This window comes from Triticum aestivum, chromosome 7D (genome assembly GCF_018294505.1).
Source record: "Triticum aestivum cultivar Chinese Spring chromosome 7D, IWGSC CS RefSeq v2.1, whole genome shotgun sequence".
In the NCBI taxonomy this organism is placed as follows: Eukaryota; Viridiplantae; Streptophyta; class Magnoliopsida; order Poales; family Poaceae; genus Triticum; species Triticum aestivum.
Genome location: NC_057814.1, coordinates 227228355 through 227250366, shown reverse-complemented (window position 1 = coordinate 227250366; position 22012 = coordinate 227228355).

The following is a 22012-nucleotide window of genomic DNA, read 5'->3' as shown; positions in this document are numbered from 1 at the left end:
GAGGCCAAGCTTGAAGCCAAGGCGAAGGTCTTGGCTGAGGACCGCGCGGCCTTCAAGCTCCTCGAGGAGAGGTCTCGGACGGCGCTGCGGTCACTCTACGAGAAGGGCTTGGAGGAGCCGGTGGCCACTAGCGACGAGGGCCCCACCCAGCTGCTTCCTTATCTAGTCGATGCGCTTGAGGAAGTCGTGAGTGGCATCAGTCCCATGGCAGAGGAAGAAGCCCACATTCTTTCCTCAGCCTCGTTGATGCGCGTCTTCAGCCACCTCCATCTTCGTGATCCCGCCGCCAACCTCGACGAGCTGCTGGAGCCTGTGGATGACGAGCATTGCGCAGCTGCTGCCGAAGCCGTGAAGGGCCCAGTGGAGGCCTTGCTGAAGAAATTACACGCCTTCGATCCCGCGCCTTCGACTGGTGGTGCTGCCCAACCTGCAACTCTGGCAGGCGGTGCACGTGAAGCTGACGCCACCAAGGGAGAAGCATCCCTTGTGGGCGACGGCGGTGTCCAAGGATGACAAAATGACCTGTCGGCGGCTCCTTTCCTGTTTAACTTCTGCAATATGCATCATGCCTCGTGGAGGCGTTTAAACTGGCGTTTGGTATTGGGAGAACAATATGTCTTGTAATATTTGTTTGAGATTTTGCGATTTCCTTCCCATTTGCTTTACGTTCTACGTCAGCAGGGCCTGACCCCGCGCATACCTCTGCCGCTGTTGGGTCGTCCGGATCACTAGGACGAGACCAACGAGTGAGGGGCTACGTGGCCAGTTAGGCTCCTGAGTCGCGATGCTCAGGAGTCCCACTTGACGCGTAAACAGCTTACGGACAGGAAATGCAGGAATAGGTCTAGTGTTCTACGTCGGCAGGGCCCGACCCCGGCATACCTCAACCACCGTTGGGTCGTCCGGGTCACCAGGACGAGACCAACGAGTGAGGGGATACGTGGCCAGTTAGGCTCCTGAGTCGCGATGCTCAGGAGTCCCCCTTGACGCTCAAACGACCTCCATACCTTGGCTCCGCTCGGGAGGGGCATGCGACGATCAGGTCCGGGGGACCTGGCAGGGTGGCGTATGCTTGGGCGTGACCCGAGCGCAGCCCCCGTGCCCAGCCCCCTCGCGCGACTCGCCTGGGGGAAAGTGTTGCGATGAGTCTAGACATTGAGCTCGAGGGCTCCCTGAGGTTGATACGGCCATGGGGCCGCCCTCAGTTGTTTATCACTGCCCGGAGCATAGCGCTTCCGCACTTGCACGGGCATAGCCGCTCCTCGGCAGTGTCGACGGCCAGCGCGTAGCATGGTGCTTCCACTGGTACGTGGGAGGGGACTCCCTACTGTGGAGAGCCCCCGGGGCGTGTACAGCCCCGCCCTGACACGTGGCTTGCACGGCAGGGCTAGACGAGGTGTGTCTGGGCACCCATGAGCCAGCGCGGGACTCACGAGGCCGTACCTCAAGGAGGGTTGCGCCTGGTCTTTATTCTTGATGGCTGTGGTGTTCCTGCAAGATGGTTAGGCAACCTGCGCCGAATGAATTTCCTGAGGGTATCGCACAAGAAGGCCAAGCACCAACGACCCCAAGAGGTGACGTGAACGGGGCCGGCCTGCCAGACAGAGCTCAGCCGTTGGATTTATCGACGCTGAAGGGACGGGCCCGAGCACAGACGTCGTGCCTAGCCTTCCTATGCGAAGGATCCTGAAGAAAGACGATCGGCGCGCGGCTCCCATGGTGGGTGACAATCAAGCAGGTGATAACCATAGGTAGATTATGCATGAAAAGCAAACTAGCTCAGGTAAATGCAAGAACAATACATGCCACTGGGTCAGACCCGAGCGGCTTGGGGATGATGCAGCCCGAGGGGAGCCCCCAGCAGAGCAAGCTAAAGGCGTAAAAGGATACATGCCACAGGGACAGACCCACGCGCCCTGGGAATGATGCAGCCCGAAGGGCGCTCCCAGCTAAATAAACTTGGAAAATGTCACCTGGTTCCGTTGTCGAAGGAATGTTGGGGCAATTAAATATGTGCGGCAAAGGGGCTGCTCCTCACGAGCCACCGGGGCCCTGAGCCTCTGGGGGTCCGGGCGATTCCTTGAAGACCGTCTCCATCTCCGTCAGGACTGCGTGATGCCTGGCCTCCTGAGCCACCAGGACGCTCCGCGGGTTGCGCTGGAAGGCGGATGCCATGCTCGGCAGGCCGAATGGCATGCGAACATAGCTATGAGGCGGGCCCTCGCAGCGTCCCATGCGCGAAGGCCAGAAAAGCTCCTGAAATGCGGCCCTGTTGAGCCCTGGGATGTTGATGCAGACGCGCAGCCCGCCATACTCGCCTGGATGGGGAGCCGCGCCAGGTGAGCAGCGATCGCCGTGCATAGCCCTTGCATCCGGCAGCTCCTGAGTGGTCTTGACAATGAACTCCTGAGCGTTGGGCGCTCCTCGCCCGGTGTCCTCCTGAGGGAAACGTGCCGCAAAGCACGCCTCCATGTGGGGCCCGAGCGCCTCCCTCGTGATGTTGGCGAGGTCTCAGGCCCTCCAGAAGAGAGCCCCCGAGCCCAGTCCAAGGAGGGCGCCGGGCGCGCCTTCCTATGCGAGGGAGGGAGGCGCCCCAAGCACGGGCGCCGATCCTGACGTGGCACCACTCAAGGCGCCGCTCCCCTGAGGCCATGTGCGGAGTAGCTGCTTCTTCTTCTTGGGGATGGCCTCAGGAGGGTATATGGTGCCTTGGTCATCGGGGTCTTCGATTGATGCAGCTTGAAAGGCGCGCTCGAGGGAGCACACCACATATATTTCTTTGCAGGGGACTGTGATGATCCCGCCGCTTCCTGGCATCTTGAGGACGTTGTAGTCGTGCTGTGTCACTGCCATGAACTTGGCCAGGGCTGGATACCCGAGGAAGGCATTTTATGGCAGACGGATGTGGACGACGTCGAAGTCGATGAGCTCGGTGTGGTAATTGTGGCGCTGTCGGAAGGTGACAGGGAGGCGGATCTGCCCTATCGGGGTGATGGAGCCGTCGGTCACTCCTGAGAAGGGCTTGGTAGGCTGAAGCTGATCGTATGGCACTTGAAGGCTGTCGCACGTCTCGACGGACAGGACGTTAAGCCTTGCACCGCCGTCGATGAGGGTCTTGGTGCCTAGTACGTTGCTGATGACGGGTGAGCAAAGCATCGGGAGGGCGCCAGCGATGGCCGCGCACTTGAGCTGATCTGCCGAACTGAAGGTGATGGCGCACTTGGACCACCTAACCGGGCGTGTGGCCTCAAGCCTGGGGAGGACTGCGTTCACCTCGCGAGCAAACTGCTTGAAGATACGCTGAGAAGCTGGGGCCTGAGCTCCGCCCAAGATGCAGGCGATGGCGCGCGGTTCCTGGAAGCCCCCAGCCCCCTCGTCCTGATGGTGGTCGTCGTTCCTTCTTGGTGGTGGCGGCAGCAGAGGAAGGCCAGCGTTGCCCTGAGGGCGGTCCTCGCGAGGCTGGTCCCTCCAGGCGCCCTCACGAGGTTGGTCCTGCCAGCGGTCCTCATGAGGCCGGTCACGCCACAACTGGCGAGGGCCGCGATCATCCCAGCGTCCTCTGCCTCGTCCTCCTCCTCAGATGTAGCCCCGATCATTGCGCTCGGGGCGTCAACCGAAGCGTCCATCTCGAATGGCCCTGAGCTCCTGACAGTCGTTGGTGTTGTGGCCATGTATGTTGTGGAAGGCGCAGAACGGTCGGCTGCTTTTGGATGACTCGCGAAGGTCCCGTCCGCGCTTCGTATCCGGCTCTGCTGCGAGCACGGCCACTCCTTTGCGCTTCACGTCCTTGGTCTTGGCTTTCTTCTCCTCCGGGTCGGCAGCTGGGAGCTTGAGGAGGTAAAGGCGCCCCTCCTCAGCTCTTGCGCACTTGGTCGCCAGGTTGAATAGCTCCAAAGCCGTGCATAGCTCCTCATGGATGGCGAGCTCCTCCTTCATCTTGACGTCGCGGACGCCATCAGAAAACGCGGAGATGATGGCCACGTCCGTCACCTTGGGGATCTTGAGGCGAACGTAGTTGAAGCACTGGATGTACTTCTGCAGGGTCTCTCCTGGCTGCTGCTTGATGCGACGTAGGCCAGCCGCGGCCGAAGGGCGGTCGCAAGTATCCTGGAAGTTGGCGACGAAGCGATCGCACATCTCGCCCCAGGAGGAGATCGAGCCCGGGGGCAGGTTCAGGAGCCACAGCGAGCACCATCCTTGAGAGCCATGGGGAACCAGTTAACCATGACCTTTTCGTTGCCTTTGGCCGCCTCGATGCTTAGCTCGTAGAGCTGTAAGAACTCCGCGGGGTCGGGGGTGCCGTCGTAGCGAGGAGGCAAATCAGTCTTGAACTTGCCCGGCCAGGTGACGCTACGCAGCTCAGGGGTGAAGGCACGGCAGCCCGCCGTGGCCACCGGGATCCTCTACTGATGCGGAACCTGCCCTTGATGTCCGCGCACCGCCGCCGCAGGCGGCGCATGGTCTTGTCGCAGTGGCGCTGGGAGCGCGGGAGCGTTCTCTTGGGGCCGGGGAACTTCTTGGCAGCTTCCTTCTTCTCGCGCAGGCGCCCGGTGAGGTGGGTCACGCTGGGGGGGCGCACGTGTTGGCGCCAAGACGCCGTCTTGGTGCTGAGGTGGTGGAGGCGCTCCGTGAGCCACGTCGCCCGCAGCTGGCGGAGGACGAGGCAGCGAGAGGGATGGCACGGGGAGCCCCCTGTGGTGCTGACAAGCTCGGCGATGTGGTCCAGCGAGTCCTCCTAGAGGTCATCGACGGGGCGGTAGCGCAGGAGCTCGCGTGCCATGAGCAGCGCGGCCTGCGCGTCTGTGGGAGCGCGACGAGCGTGAGACGACGAGCCGGCCGGGGTCAGCGACGGAGTGGCGCTGCGGCCGTCCCGCCGCACCGAGGGGTGCAGTGGGGATGCTTGCTGCTCGTTTCCCACCGGGCCGGTGGCGGCGTTGGCGGCGGGTGACGGAGAACGACGGGGAGGCCCGCCGACAGGAGCTGTCTGAGCGACACGGGCGGCGAGGGCGGCCCGGTGCTCAGCGCGGGCTCGGCGAGCATCCGCCATGGATGAGACAAAGCAACAAGACGCGGATCAGCGGAAGGAAAGCTTCGGCGCACCCCTACCTGGCGCGCCAAATGTCGGATTTTGGGTTCCGGCAAAACCCTTGAGGTTCGAACACTGGGGTGCGCACGAAGATCTCTCCCTACCTAATCACGCCCTCTTCCTCACCGCGATCTCAAAGCTTAGCTCGACAAACCCACAGAATAAGAGACACGAGATTTATACTGGTTCGGGCTACCGTTGTGGTGTAATACCCTACTCCAGTGTGGTGTGGTGGATTGCCTCTTGGGCTGACGATGAACAGTTACAAGGGAAGAACAGCCTCCTGAGGAGAGGTGTTCTTGGGCTCGATGAGCTTGTGTATGAGGGTGGAAATGGATCTGATCCAAGGTCAGTTGCCTCCTACTGTGGTGGCTAGTCCTATTTATAGAGGCCCTGGTCCTCTTCCCAAATATTGAGCGGGAAGGGATCCCGCAATGGCCAAATTCGAAGGGAGACAACTAGTACAAGTTATCCTGACTAAAGGTGATCTTCGCCTGCCAAAGGCTCTGGTGGTGACGCCGTCTTGGGCTCCACGGTGACCTTCGTCCTGTCGTCCTGCTGGTCTTGGTCTTGTTGCACCGATATGGAAACCTTTGCTTGATGCCTCGGGACTCCTTGCCTGCACTTGCCTCTTTAGCACCTAAGAGGAAACGAGGACGCTGCGCGCGCTGGTGCCCGCCTGGCGCCGGTCGTCATGGCTTGCATCACGGGAACCTCCCAAGGTGCCCCTTGCCTTGATCTCTCCGCCCCTCGCGAGCCAGCCTGGTGAGGCTGCCCCTGAGGAGGTCTTGCGTCGTCCGCCTCGCGAGGCTTGGCCCCTCGCGAGAGTCTTGAGTGTTTGCTGGTGAGGATGGGCCGTACGGGGCCACTGGTGGAGCCACGCTGTAGGCCACAGGCAGTCAAGTCTGGGGACCCCCGTTCCTAGGACGCCGACTTGGGTCTCTAGAATAATGTCTGGTTGGGGGCCGAATTGGGCATGGCCCCCGTCTTCAGTCTCCATTGGGGTCGATGCCCCCATGTTTCCAGCAGCAGAGGTATCGCCCTCTGGTGCCACCTCGACGGCTTCCCGCACCTCTCCTTAATCCGGAAGGGTCCTTCGGGACAGCACTTCAACATTGTCCGTAGCTTTGGGGGAGGAGGCCGGTGGAGGCGACCTGCTATCCATCACGTTCGGATCCAGCGAATTCCCCGAAGACGAAGATTGCTGGGGGAGGACGCGAGCCGGACTGCAGCATGGAAATCAGTATATTAAAATAACAAGGCGGAAAACTTGAGGGATATATAAGTACAAGTGCCTTTGGGGTACTTATGATCCGGCCAGGGGCTTCGCCCTGGGCGGCCTCTCATCGGCGTCCGATTCGGAATCGTCCGTGAGGGAGATTCTCCTTTCTGGGATGCCTCTGCCTCAGATCCGCGGAAGCCCCCCTTTTCTTCTTTCCCCCCTTAAGGGGAGAATTACTCTCTTCCTCCTCCCCTTCGTCTTTATCAGGGGAGGAGTGGGTCTCGGTGTCTTCGGACACTACGTCCAAAGCACCTTTACGGCGGAGGACACTTTTGGCCTCCTTGCCCTTCCTCTTGGCCTTCTTTTCCTGCACCTGATACGGCGCCGGGACCAGCATCCTTGTCAATAGAGGAATAGCTAGGTCTTCGGGCTGCGGAGCCGGATAGTGAATCTGCTCAACCTTCTTCGTCCAGCCCTGTGGGGAGAATAGAAAGTTTAGTATGCTCCTTGGAATTACAAAGTAAGGCTATCGAAAAACATACGGGAGTCGTTGCGTGAGTATAGTCATGGCCGACGTCCTCGGTTGTCTCCGGTCGCGTCTTCTGGGTATTGAAAAGAAGCTTCCACATGTCTTCGTGCTTCGTGCTGAAGAACCGCTGCAGGGTCCGGGGACCGGCCGGGTCAAACTCCCACATATACTCTTGACGTGCCTGACAGGAGAGAATCTGGCGAAAGAGCATCACCTGGATCACACTGGCAAGACTGATATTCTTGTCTACCATGCTCTTGACACGCCTCTGGAGCGTCATCACTTCGTTAGACAATGCCCAGTCCAGGCCCTTGTTGAGCCAGGATGCCAGCCGCATAGGAGGCCCGGACTTGAATTCGGAAGCAGCGCCCATGTGGAGTCGCGAGGTTCCGTGACATAAAACCACTCCTGCTGCCACCCCTTCACGGTCTCCACGAAGGTACCTTTGGGCCAAGTGACGTTGGGGAGCTTGCTCATCATGGCGCCGCCGCACTCTGCGTGTTGACCATCCACCACTTTTGGCTTCACATTGAAGACCTTGAGCCATAGGCCGAAGTGGGGAGGGATGCAGAGAAATGCCTCACACACGATGATGAACGCCGAAATGTTGAGGAAAGAATTCGGGGCTAGATCATCAAAATCTAGCCTATAGTAGAACATAAGGCCGGGGCCGAAAAGATGGAGTGGAAACCCTAATGTGCGAAGGAAATGAGGAATAAATACTACCCTCTCATGGGTTTCCTGAGTAGGGACGATCTGCTTCTTGGCCGGAAGCCGGTGGGCGATTTCCTTGGCTAAGTACCCCGCTTCCCGGAGCTCCTTGATGTTCTCCTCCGTGATGGAGGAGGCCATCCACTTGCCCTGTGCTCCAGATCCGGGCATGGCTAGAGTGTTTTCTGGGGACGGGAGGGATCGGATCTTGGGTGCTAGAGCTCGAGGGCGGATGGGCTGAGGAAAAAGAAGGTGTGGGGTGAAAAGGTGGATTCTTATCTCCTTATAAAGGCAGTGAATATAGAGTGTCCCCCCACGAGCATTAAAACTCACCTATTCCCAAGGGGTCGTGCGAACGGCCCGGTTGGATTACCCAAACCCGTATTGATGAGAATCCCGTAATAAGGGGGACACGATCTTTTGCTTTGACAAGACGTGTCACCGAATACTGCGTCTCGAAACACGAAACAAGAGAAAAACGATTCAAAATAATAAGGAGGCTGCATGTAACATCTCGCCAACAAAACTGTCAGTAAAGACGTATTGTGCTTTTTGATTAAGTATTAAGCCCTTGCGATGGAAGGTTGTGACTATTGTACAGAGCCGGATATAGTTCTTGTGATCAACTATTTTGAAGTGTTCAGAGGAGGAAGCCGCCTTGCAATGCCGAAGACAATCTGTGCGCTGGACACATCATCATTTAAGCCTGGTTCAGGGGCTACTGAGGGAGTCTTGGATTAGGGGGTCCTCGGGTGTCCGGGCTATGTAACATGGGCCGGACTAATGAGCCGCTAAGATACAAGATAGAAGGCTTTTCCCCGTGTCCGGATGGGACTCCCCTTGGCGTGGAAGGCAAGCTTGGCGTTCGGATATGAAGATTCCTTTCTCTATAAACCAACTCTGTACAACCCTAGCCCCCTCCTGTGTCTGTATAAACCGGAGGGTTTAGTCCGTAGAGGCAATGATAATCATACAGGCTAGACATCTAGGATTTAGCCATTACGATCTCGAGGTAGATCAACTCTTGTAACCCCTATTCTCATCAAAGTCAATCAAGCAGGAAGTAGGTATTACCTCCATTAAGAGGGCCCGAACCTGGTTAAACATCGTGTCCCCTGCCTCCTGTTACCTTCGATCCTTAGACGCACAGTTTGGGACTCCCTACCGGAGATCTGCTGGTTTTGACACCGACAGCGCCCCCCTTTCCTTCCCTTCCCTCTCTCCCTTCCTTCTCCCCCCTCTTCCTTAGGTGGAAACCTACTAAGACTTGGAGTCCTAGTAGGATTCCCCTCTCCTGGCACGCCCTAGGAGGGCCGGCCGGCCTCCCCTCCCCTCCTTTATATATGGGGGCAGGGGCACCCTAGGACACACAAGTTTCTCTTAACCGTGTGCGGTGCCCCCCTCCACAGTTACACACCTCGGTCATATCGTCGTAGTGCTTAGGCGAAGCCCTGCGCCGGTAACTTCATCATCACCATCACCACACCGTCATGCTGACGAAACTCTCCCTCGTCCTCAACTGGATCAAGAGTTCGAGGGACGTCATCGAGCTGAACGTGTGCTGATCGCGGAGGTGCCGTACGTTCGGTACTTGGATCAGTTGGATCGCGAAGACATTCGACTACATCAACCGCATTACTAAACGCTTCCGCTTTCGGTCTACGAGGGTACGTGGACACACTCTCCCCGCTTGTTGCTATACACCTCCTAGATAGATCTTGCATGATCGTAGGTAAATTTTTTGAAATACTGCGTTCCCCAATAGTGGCATCCGAGCCAGGTCTATGCATAGATGTTATATGCACGAGTATAACACAATGAGTTGTGGGCGATAATAGTCATACTGCTTACCAGCAATGTCTTACTTTGATTCCGCGGTATTGTTGGATGAAGCGGCCCAGACCGACATTACATGACCATGTTCATGAGACTACTTCTACCGACGTGCTTCGCACGCAGGTGGCTAGCTGGTGTCTTTTTCTCTAGCTTTAGTTGAATCGAGTTTGACTACGCCCAGTCCTTGTTGAAGGTTAAAACAACACACTTGACGAAAAATCGTTGTGGTTTTGATGCGTAGGTAAGAACGGTTCTTGCTAGAAGCCCGTAGCAGGCACGTAAAACTTGCAACAACAAAGTAGAGGATGTCTAACTTGTTTTTGCAGGGCTTGTTGTGATGTGATATGGTCAAGATGTGATGATACATAAATTGTTGTATGAGATGATCATGTTTTCTAAAAGTTATCGGCAACTAGCAGGAGCCTTATGGTTGTCAATTTATTGGATGAAATGCAATCGCCATGTAATTGCTTTACTTTATCACTAAGCGGTAGCGATAGTCGTAGAAGAAATAGTTGGCGAGACGACAACGATGCTACAATGGAGATCAAGGTGTCAAGCCGATGACGACGGTGATCATGACGATGCTTTGGAGATGGAGATCAAAGGTACAAGATGATGATGGCCATATCATATCACTTATTTTGATTGCATGTGATGTTTATCCTTTATGCATCTTATTTTTCTTAGTACGGCGGTAGCATTATAAGATGATCTCTCACTAAATTTCAAGGTATTAGTGTTCTCCCTGAGTATGCACCGTTGCTACAGTTCGTCGTGCCGAGACACCACGTGATGATCGGGTGTGATAAGCTCTATGTTCACATACAATGGGTGTAAGCCAGTTTTGCACACGTAGAATACTCGGGTTAAACTTGACGAGCCTAGGATATGTAGATATGGCCTCGGAACACTGAGACCGAAAGGTCGAGCGTGAATCATATAGTAGATATGATCAACATAGTGATGTTTACCATTGAAAACTACTCCATCTCACGTGATGATCGGACATGGTTTAGTTGATATGGATCAGGTGATCACTGAGATGATTAGAGGGATGTCTATATAAGTGGGAGTTCTTAAGTAATATGATTAATTGAACTTTAATTTATCATGAACTTAGTACCTGCTAGTATTTTGCATGTCTATGTTGTTGTAGATAAATGGCCCATGCTACTGTTCCTTTGAATTTTAATACGTTGCTAGAGAAAGCTAAGTTGAAAGATGATGGTAGCAACTACACGGATTGGGTCCATAACTTCAGGATTATCCTCATTGCTGCACAGAAGAATTACGTCCTGGAAGCACTGCTAGGTGCAAGATGATACCTCTCCAACGTATCTATAATTTTTGATTGTTCCATGCTATTATATTACCTGTTTTGGATGTTTATGGGCTTTACTTTACACTTTTATATCATTTTTGGGACTAACCTACTGACCAGAGGTCCAGCCCAAATTGTTGTTTTCTTGCCTATTTCAGTGTTTCGAAGAAAAGGTATATCAAACGGAGTCCAAACGGAATGAAACCTTCGGGAGAGTTATTTTTGGAACGGAAGAAATCCAGGAGACTTGGAGTGTACGTCAGGGAAGCAACGAAGTGGCCACGAGGCAGGGAGGCGCGCCTGCCCCCTGGGCGCGCCCCCACCCTCGTGGACCCCTCATGGCTCCCCTGACCAACTTCTTTTACCTATATATACCCTAAAAACATTAGGGGACAGAATAGATCGGGAGTTCCGCCGCCGCAAGCCTCTGTAGCCACCAAAAACCAATCGGACCCTGTTCCGGCACCCTGCCGGAGGGGGGGATCCCTCACCGGTGGCCATCTTCATCATCCTGGCGCTCTCCATGACGAGGAGGGAGTAGTTCACCCTCGGGGCTGAGGGTATGTACCAGTAGCTATGTGTTTGACCTCTCTCTCTCCCATGTTCTTGATTTGGCACGATCTTGATATATCGCAAGCTTTGCTTTTATAGTTGGATCATATGATGTTTCTCCCCCTCTACTCTCTTGTAAGGGATTGAGTTTTCCCTTTGAAGATATCTTATCGGATTGAGTCTTTAAGGATTTGGGAACACTTCATGTATGTCTTGCATGTGCTTGTCTGTGGTGACAATGGGATATTCACGTGATCTACTTGATTTATGTTTTGGTGATCAACTTGCGGGTTTAGTAACATTGTGAACTTATGCATAGGGGTTGGCACACGTTTTCGTCTTGACTCTCCGGTAGAAACTTTGGGGCACTCTTTGAAGTTCTTTGTGTTGGTTAAATAGATAAATCTGAGATTGTGTGATGCATATCGTATAATCATACCCACGGATACTTGAGGTGACATTGGAGTATCTAGGTTACATTAGGGTTTTGGTTTATTTGTGTCTTAAGGTGTTATTCTAGTACGAACTCTATGATAGATTGAACGGAAAGAATAGTTTCGTGTTATTTTACTACGGACTCTTGAATAGATCGATCAGAAAGGATAACTTTGAGGTGGTTTCGTACCCTACAATAATCTCTTCGTTTGTTCTCCGCTATTAGTGACTTTGGAGTGACTCTTTGTTGCATGTTGAGGGATAGTTATATGATCCAATTATGTTATTATTGTTGAGAGAACTTGCACTAGTGAAAGTATGAACCCTAGGCCTTGTTTCCTAGCATTGCAATACCATTTACGCTCACTTTTATTACTTGTTACCTTGCTATTTTTATATTTTCAGATTATAAAAACCTATATCTACCATCCATATTGCACTTGTAACACCATCTCTTCGCCGAACTAGTGCACCTATACAATTTACCATTGTATTGGGTGTGTTGGGGACACAAGAGACTCTTTGTTATTTGGTTGCAGGGTTGTTTGAGAGAGACCATCTTCAACCTACGCCTCCCACGGATTGATAAACCTTAGGTCATCCACTTGAGGGAAATTTGCTACTATCCTACAAACCTCTGCACTTCGAGGCCCAACAACGTCTACAAGAAGAAGGTTGCATAGTAGACATCAAGCTCTTTTCTGGCGTCGTTGCCAGGGAGGTGAGTGCTTGAAGGTACATCTTTAGATCTTGCAATCAATTTTTTTTGTTTCTTGTTTTATCACTAGTTTAGTCTATAAAAGAAAACTACCAAAAAATGGAATTGAGGTTGCCTCATATGCTTCATCTTTTTAATGTCTACCATGATAATAAGGATTCCTATAATTGTGCTCAATTGCTAGAGGAAGAATGCATTAAAATGTTTGGCACTAATATTTGAATGATGAGCATTATTGTAATGTTGTTAGTATGAATTCTTTGAATACCCATGATGCTAATGATATGCAAAACCACAAGCTTGGGATGCTATGTTTGATGAAGATGATATTTGCTGTCCCGCAAGTTTTGATGAGCAAATTTATTATGATGAAAGCATGCCTCCTATTTATGATGATTATTGTGATGACATGTATGCTATAAAGAATAAAGCTAACCATGAAACTTGTCATCATGATTTTAATTTTCAATTGGATTATGCTTCACATGATAGTTATTTTGTTGAGTTTGCTCCCACTACTACTGATGAGAATAAATTTGCTTATGTGGAGAGTACTAAAATTTCTATGCAAGTAGATCATGAAATGAATGCTTTATGTGCTGGTTATATGGTTGAATTAATTCATGATGCTACTGAAAATTATTATGAGGGAGGAATATATGCTTGTAGGAGTTGCAATAATATCAAGTTTCCTCTCTATGTGTTGAAAATCTTGAAGTTATGCTTGTTTTACCTTCCTATGCAAGTTGATTCTTGTTCCCATAAGTTGTCTTCTCACAAAGTCCCTAGGCATAGGAAGTGGGTTAGACTTAAATGTGCTAGTCATATGCTTCATGATGCTCTCTTTGTGTTTCAATTCTTATCTTTTATGCGAGCATCATTGAAATCATCATGCCTAGCTAAAAGGCATTAAAGAAAAGCGCTTGTTGGGAGACAACCCAATATTTACCCCTACTGTTTTTGTGTGTTCACATGATTAAGCTACTGTAGTAATCATGTTTTATAGCTTTTGTTTCAATAAAGTGCTAAGTAAGACCTATAGGATCTTCATGGATGATAATTATTTGATCTTGCTGAAAAAGACAGAAACTTTCTGCTCATGCAAAAATTTGTTAAAAATCACCAGAAAGTGATAAAATACTGATTCCAATTTCAGTAGATCAATAATCAAATTATCTAGGTTGTCCTATTTTGGTAGATTTTTCTGAGTTCCAGAAGTTTGCGTTTGATACAGATTACTACAGACTGTTCTGTTTTTGACAGATTCTGTTTTCTATGTGTTGTTTGCTTATTTTGATGAATCTATGAGTAGTATCGGAGGGTATGAACCATAGAGAAGTTGGAATAAATTAGATATTACACCAATATGAATTTAGAATGAGTTCACAACAGTACCTAAGTGGTGATTTATTTTCTTATACTAACAGAGCTTACGAGTTTTCTGTTAAGTTTTGTGTTGTGAAGTTTTCAAGTTTTGGGTAAAGATTCGATGGACTATGGAATAAGGAGTGGAAAGATCCTAAGCTTGGGGATGCCCAAGGCACCCCAAGGTAATATTCAAGGACAACCAAGAGCCTAAGCTTGGGTATGCCCCGGATGGCATCCCCTCCTCCGTCTTCGTTCAACGGTAACTTTACTTGGAGCTATATTTTTATTCACCACATGATATGTGTTTTTCTTGGAGCGTCATTTTATTTTGTTAGTATTTGCTTGCTGTTATTTAGAATAATTTTTTGCATCTCTAGTTTCAATAAAAAATTCAAGGATAGCTTTTACTATGCTTATTTTGCAAGTATACATGTTGCTGTTTCAAAACAGAAAGTTTACCGCTGTTACAAAAATTCCCTAGAAAAGTCAGAATGTGATAAAATGTTGAAACTTTTTGCATAATAAGTTCTGATAAATTTACTACAGTGGGAATTTTCTTTCATAATTTTTGGAGTAGGGAAGTATGATGAATCTTGCATTCTTTACAGACTGTACTGTTTTCGCAGATTACTGTTATGTTCGCATTATTTGCATATGTTTGCTTGTTTAATGATTCTGTTTGAGGATAGGAGTATTAAATATGCAGAGACATTTAGTATGCAATGTTGAATAATAATTTTTGTGATTTTGTATAGTAGAGAATGATATGGTTTTTGCATTGGTTTATACTAACTTATCTTACGATTTCTTGTTGAGTTTGGTGTGGATGAAGCTTTCATGATTTAGGAAACCGTGATACAAAAGGAATTAAGGAGACGCAAAAGTTTAAGCTTGGGGATGCCCAAGGCACCCCAATATAATATTCCAAGAAGTCTCAAGCATCTAAGCTTGGGGATGCCCCAGTAGGCATCCCACCTTTCTTCTTTAACAATTATCGGTTAGTATCGGTTCAACCTAAGTTTTTGCTTCTTCACATGAGGTTTGCTATCCTTGAAATGTAGTCTTATTTTGTTTTTCTTGATGTTTGAATAATATACCAAGATCTGAAATTCTTAAATGTTAGAGAGTCTTCACATAGTTGCATAATTATTCAACTACTCATTGATCTTCACTTATATCTTTCGGAGTAGTTTGTCATTTGGTCTAGTGCTTCACTTATATCCTTTTAGAGCACGGTGGTGGTTTTGTTTTGTAGAAATCATTGATCTCTCATGCTTCACTTATATTAATTTGATAGTCTTTTAGAACAGCATGGTATTTTCTATGGTTATAAAATTGGTCCTAATATGATGGGCATCCAAGTTGGGTATAATAAAAACTATCATAAGAAGTGAATTGGATGCTATGATCAATTTGATGCTTGATAATTGTTTTGAGATATAAAGGTGGTAATGTTAGAGTCATGCTAGTTGAGTAGTTGTGAATTTGAGAAATACTTGTGTTGAGGTTGGCAAGTCACGTAGCATGCACGTATGGTAACCGTTGTGTGACAAATTTAGAAGCATGAGGTGTTTCTTTGATTGTCTTCCTTAAGAGTGGCGGTCAGGGATGAGCGATGGTCTTTTCCTACCAATCTATCCCCCTAGGAGCATGCGTGTAGTGCTTGGTTTTTGATGACTTGTAGATTTTTGCAATAAGTATGTGAGTTCTTTATGACTAATGTTGAGTCCATGGATTATACGCACTCTCACCTTCCATCATTGCTAGCCTCTTCGGTAACGTGCATATTGCCCTTTCTCACCTTGAGTTGTGGTGCAAACTTCACCAGTGCATCCAAACCCCGTGATACGATACGCTCTATCTCACATAAACCTCCTTATATCTTCCTCAAAACAGTCACCATACCTACCTATTATGGCATTTCCATAGCCATTCCGAGATATATTGCCATGCAACTTTCCACCGTTCTGTTTATTATGACACGCTTCATCATTGTCATTTTGCTTTGCATAATCATGTAGTTGACATCGTATTTGTGGCAAAGCCACCATGCATAATTTTTCATACATGTCACTCTTGATTCATTGCATATCCCGGTACACCGCCGGAGGCATTCATATAGAGTCATACTTTGTTCTAGTATCGAGTTGTAATCATTGAGTTGTAAATAAATAGAAGTGTGATGATCATCATTAATAGAGCATTATCCCAAATAAAAAATAAAAAAAGAGAAAGCCCAAAGAAAAAAAGGAAAGGCCCAAAAAAAGAAGAAAAAAGAAAAAATGTAGAAAAGAAAATAAAAAGGGACAATGCTACTATCCTTTTTCCACACTTGTGCTTCAAAGTAGCACCTTGATCTTCATGATAGAGAGCCTCTTGTTTTGTCACTTTCATATACTAGTGGGAATTTTCATTATAGAACTTGGCTTGTATATTCCAACGATGGGCTTCCTCAAATGCCCTAGGTCTTCATGAGCAAGCAAGTTGGATGCACACCCACTTAGTTTCTTTTGTTGAGCTTTCATACATTTATAGCTCTAGTGCATCCGTTGCATGGCAATCCCTACTCCTTGCATTGACATGAATCGATGAGCATCTCCCTAGCCCGTTGATTAGCCGCGTTGATGTGAGACTTTCAACTTTTTTGTCTTCTCCACATAACCCCCATCATTATATTCTATTCCACCCATAGTGCTATGTCCATGGCTCACGCTCATGTATTGCGTGAAAGTTGAAAAAAGTTTGAGCTTACTAAAGTATGAAACAATTGCTTGGCTTGTCATCGGGGTTGTGCAAGATGAGAGCATTCTTGTGTGACGAAAATGGAGCATGGCCAAACTATATGATTTTGTAGGGATGAACTTTCTTTAGCCATGTTATTTTGAGAGGACATGATTACTTTGTTAGTATGCTTGAAATATTACTATCTCTTATGTCAATATGAACTTTTATTTTGAATCATTTGGATCTGAACATTCATGCCACAATAAAGAAAATTACATTGAGAAATATGCTAGGTAGCATTCCACATCAAAAATTCTGTTTTTATCATTTACCTACTCGAGGACGAGCAGGAATTAAGCTTGGGGATGCTTGATACGTCTCCAACGTATCTATAATTTTTGATTGTTCCATGCTATTATATTACCTGTTTTGGATGTTTATGGGCTTTACTTTACACTTTTATATCATTTTTGGGACTAACCTACTGACCGGAGGCCCAGCCCAAATTGATGTTTTCTTGCCTATTTCAGTGTTTCAAAGAAAAGGAATATCAAACGGAGTCCAAACAGAATGAAACCTTCGGGAGAGTTATTTTTGGAACGGAAGCAATCCAGGAGACTTGGAGTGTACGTCAAGGAAGCAACGAGGTGGACACGAGGCAGGGAGGCGCGCCTGCCCCCCTGGGCGCGCCCCACCCTCGTGGGACCCTCGTGGCTCCCCTGACCGACTTCTTCCGCCTATATATATATCCATATACCCTAAAAACATCAGGGGACAGAATAGATCGGGAGTTCTGCCGCCGCAAGCCTCTGTAGCCACCAAAAACCAATCGGGACCCTGTTCCGGTACCCTGCCGGAGGGGGGATCCCTCACCGGTGGCCATCTTCATCATTCCGGCGCTCTCCATGACGAGGAGGGAGTAGTTCACCCTCGGAGCTGAGGGTATGTACCAGTAGCTATGTGTTTGATCTCTCTCTCTCGTGTTCTTGATTTGGCACGATCTTGATGTATCGCGAGCTTTGCTATTATTGTTGGATCATATGATGTTTCTCCCCCTCTACTCTCTTGTAAGGGATTGAGTTTTTCCTTTGAAGTTATCTTATCGGATTGAGTCTTTAAGGATTTGAGAACACTTGATGTATGTCTTGCATGTGCTTATCTGTGGTGACAATGGGATATTCACGTGATCTACTTGATGTATGTTTTGGTGATCAACTTGCGGGTTCAGTAACATTGTGAACTTATGCATAGGGGTTGGCACACGTTTTCGTCTTGACTCTCTAGTAGAAACTTTGGGGCACTCTTTGAAGTTCTTTGTGTTGGTTGAATAGATGAATCTGAGATTGTGTGATGCATATCGTATAATCATACCCATGGATACTTGAGGTGACATTGGAGTATCTAGGTGACATTAGGGTTTTGGTTGATTTGTGTCTTAAGGTGTTATTCTAGTACGAACTCTATGATAGATCAAACGGAAAGAATAGCTTCGTGTTATTTTACTACAGACTCTTGAATAGATCGACCAGAAAGGATAAATTTGAGGTGGTTTCGTACCCTACACTAATCTTTCGTTTGTTCTCCGCTATTAGTGAGTTTGGAGTGACTCTTTGGTTCATGTTGAGGGATAGTTATATGATCCAATTATGTTATTATTGTTGAGAGAACTTGTACTAGTGAAAGTATGAACCCTAGGCCTTGTTTCCTAGCATTGCAATACCATTTACGCACACTTTTATTACTTGTTACCCTTCTGTTTTTATATTTTCATATTATAAAAACCTATATCTAACATCCATATTGCACTTGTGTCACCATCTCTTCACCGCACTAGTGCACCTATACAATTTACCATTGTATTGGGTGTGTTGGGGACACAAGAGACTCTTTGTTATTTGGTTGCAGGGTTGTTTGAGAGAGAACATCTTCAACCTATGCCTCCCACGGATTGATAAACCTTAGGTCATCTACTTGAGGGAAATTTGCTACTGTCCTACAAACCTCTGCACTTGGAGGCCCAACAATGTCTACAAGAAGAAGGTTGCATAGTAGACATCACAAGACCCGCTGCAGGAGCAACTCTGGATGTTATGAATGTCTGGCAGAGCAAAGCTGATGATTACTCGATAGTTCAGTGTGCCATGCTTTACGACTTAGTATCGGGAATTCAACAACGTTTTGAACGTCATGGAGCATATGAGATGTTCCAGGAGTTGAAGTTAATATTTCAAGCAAATGCCCGGATTGAGAGATATGAAGTCTCCAATAAGTTCTATAGCTGCAAAATGGGGGAGAATAGTTCTGTCGGTGAACATATACTCAGAATGTTTGGGTACCACAACCACTTGACTCAACTGGGAGTTAATCTTCCTGATGATAGTGTGATTGACAGAGTTCTTCAATCACTGCCACCAAGCTACAAAAGCTTCGTGATGAACTATAATATGCACGGGATGGATAAGACAGTCTCGAGCTCTTCGCAATGCTGAAGGCCACGGAGGTAGAAATCAAGAAGGAGCATCAAGTGTTGATGGTTAACAAGACCACCAGTTTCAAGAAGAAGGGCAAAGGGAAGAAGGGGAACTTCAAGAAGAATGGCAAGCAAGTTGCTGCTCAAGTGAAGAAGCCCAAGTCTGGACCTAAGCCTGAGACTGAGTGCTTCTACTGCAAAGGGACTGGTCACTGGAAGCGGAACTGCCCCAAGTATTTGGCGGATAAGAAGGATGGCAATGTGAAAGGTATATTTGATATACATGTTATTGATGTGTACCTTACTAATGCTCGTAGTAGCGCCTGGGTATTTGATACTGGTTTTGTTGCTCATATTAGCAACTCAAAACAGGGGCTACGGATTAAATGAAGATTGGCTAATGACAAGGTGACAATGCACGTGGGAAATGGTTCCGAAGTCGATGTGATCGCCGTCAGCACGCTACCTCTACATCTACCTTCGGGTTAGTTTTAGACATGAATAATTGTTATTTGGTGCCAGCGTTAAGCATGAACATTATATCTGGATCTTGTTTGATGTGAGACGGTTATTCATTTAAATCAGAGAATAATGGTTGTTCTATTTATATGAGTAATACCTTTTATGGTCATGCACCCTTGATGAGTGGTCTATTTTTGTTGAATCTCGATAGTAGTGATACACATATTCATAGTATTGAAGCCAAAACATATAAGTTTAATAATGATAGTGCAACTTATTTGTGGCACTGCCGTTTAGGTCATATTGGTGTAAAGCGCATGAAGAAACTCCATGCTGATGGGCTTTTGGAATCACTTGATGCTTGCGAACAATGCCTGATGGGCAAGATGACTAAAACTCCGTTCTCCGGAACAATGGAGAGAGCAACAGACTTATTGGAAACAATACATACTGATGTATGCGGTCCGATGAGTGTTGATTCTTGCGGCGGGTATCAGTATTTTCTGACCTTCACAGATGATATGAACCGATATGGGTATATCTACTTGATGAAACATAAGTCTGAAACATTTGAAAAGTTCAAAGAATTTCAGAGTGAAGTGGAAAATAATCGTAACCAGAAATAAAGTTTCTACGATCTGATCGTGGAGGTGAATATTTGAGTTATGAGTTTGGTCTTCATTTGCAACAATGTAGAATAGTTTCGCAACGCACGCCACATGGAACACCACAGCGTAATGGTGTGTCCGAACATTGTAACCGCACTTTATTAGATATGGTGTGATTTATGATGTCTCTTACTGATTTACCTCTATCATTTTGGGGTTATGCTTTAGAGACGGTTGCGTTCACGTTAAATAGGGCACTATCTAAATCCGTTGAGACGACACCATATGAACTGTGATTTGGCAAGAAACCCAAGTTGTCGTTTCTTAAAGTTTGGGGTTGTGATGCTTATGTGAAAATGCTTCAACCTGAAAAGCTCGAACCCAAATCGGAGAAATGTGCCTTCATAGGATACCCAAAGGAAACTGTTGGGTACACCTTCTATCACAGATCCGAAGGCAAGATATTCGTTGCTAACAATGGATCCTTTCTAGAGAAGGAGTTTCTCTCTAAAGAAGTGAGTGGGAGGAAAGTAGAACTTGATGAGGTAATTGTACCTTCTCCCGAATTGGAAAGTAGTCCATCACAGAAATTAGTTCTAGTGATTCCTACACCAATTAGCGAGGAAGCTAATGATGATGATCATGAAACTTTGGATCAAGTTACTACTAAACCTCGTAGGTCAACCAGAGTAAGATCCGCACCAGAGTGGTACGATAATCCTGTTCTGGAGGTCATGTTGCTTGACCATGACGAACCTACAAACTATGAGGAAGTGATGATGAGCCCAGATTCCGCGAAATTGCTTGAGGCCATGAAATCTGAGATGGGATCCATGTATGAGAACAAAGTGTGGACTTTGGTTGACTTGCCCGATGATCAGCAAGCAATAGAGAATAAATGGATCTTCAAGAAGAAGACTGACGCTGACGGTAATGTTACTGTCTACAAAGCTCGACTTGTTGCGAAAAGTTTTCGACAAGTTCAAGGAGTTGACTACGATGAGACCTTCTCAACGGTAGCGATGCTTAAGTCTGTCCGAATCATGTTAGCAATTGCCGCGTTTTATGATTATGAAATTTGGCAAATGGATGTCAAAATTGCATTCCTTAATGGATATCTTAAAGAAGAGTTGTATATGATGCAACCAGAAGGTTTTGTCGATCCAAAAGGTGTTAACAAAGTGTGCAAGCTCCAACGATCCATTTATGGACTAGTGCAAGCCTCTCGGAGTTGGAATATACGCTTTGATAGCGTGATCAAAGCATACGGTTTTATATGGACTTTTGGAGAAGCCTGTATTTACAAGAAAGTGAGTGGGAGCTCTGTAGCATTTCTGATATTATATATGGATGACATATTGTTGATCGAAAATGATACTGAATTTCTGGATAGCATAAAAGGATACTTGAATAAGAATTTTTCAATGAAAGACCTCGGTGAAGCTACTTATATATTGGGCATCAAGATCTATAGAGATAGATCAAGACGCTTGATTGGACTTTCACAAAGCACATACCTTGATAAAGTTTTGAAGAAGTTCAAAATGGATCAGTCAAACAAAGGGTTCTTGCCTGTGTTACAAGGTGTGAAGTTGAGTCAGACTCAATTCCCGACCACTGCAGAAGATAGAAAGAAAATGAAAGTCATTCCCTATGCCTCAGCCATAGGTTCTATCATGTATGCAATGTTGTGTACCAGACATGATGTGTGCCTTGCTATTAGTTTAGCAGGAACGTACCAAAGTAATCCAGGAGTGGACACTGGACAGCGGTCAAGAACATCCTGAAATACCTGAAAAGGACTAAGGATATGTTTCTCGTTTATGGAGGTGACAAAGAGCTCGTCGTAAACAGTTACTTCGATGCAAGCTTTGACACTGATCTGGATGACTCTAAGTCACAAATCGGATACGTATTTATATTGAATGGTGGAGCTGTCAGTTGGTGCAGTTCCAAGCTGAGCGTCT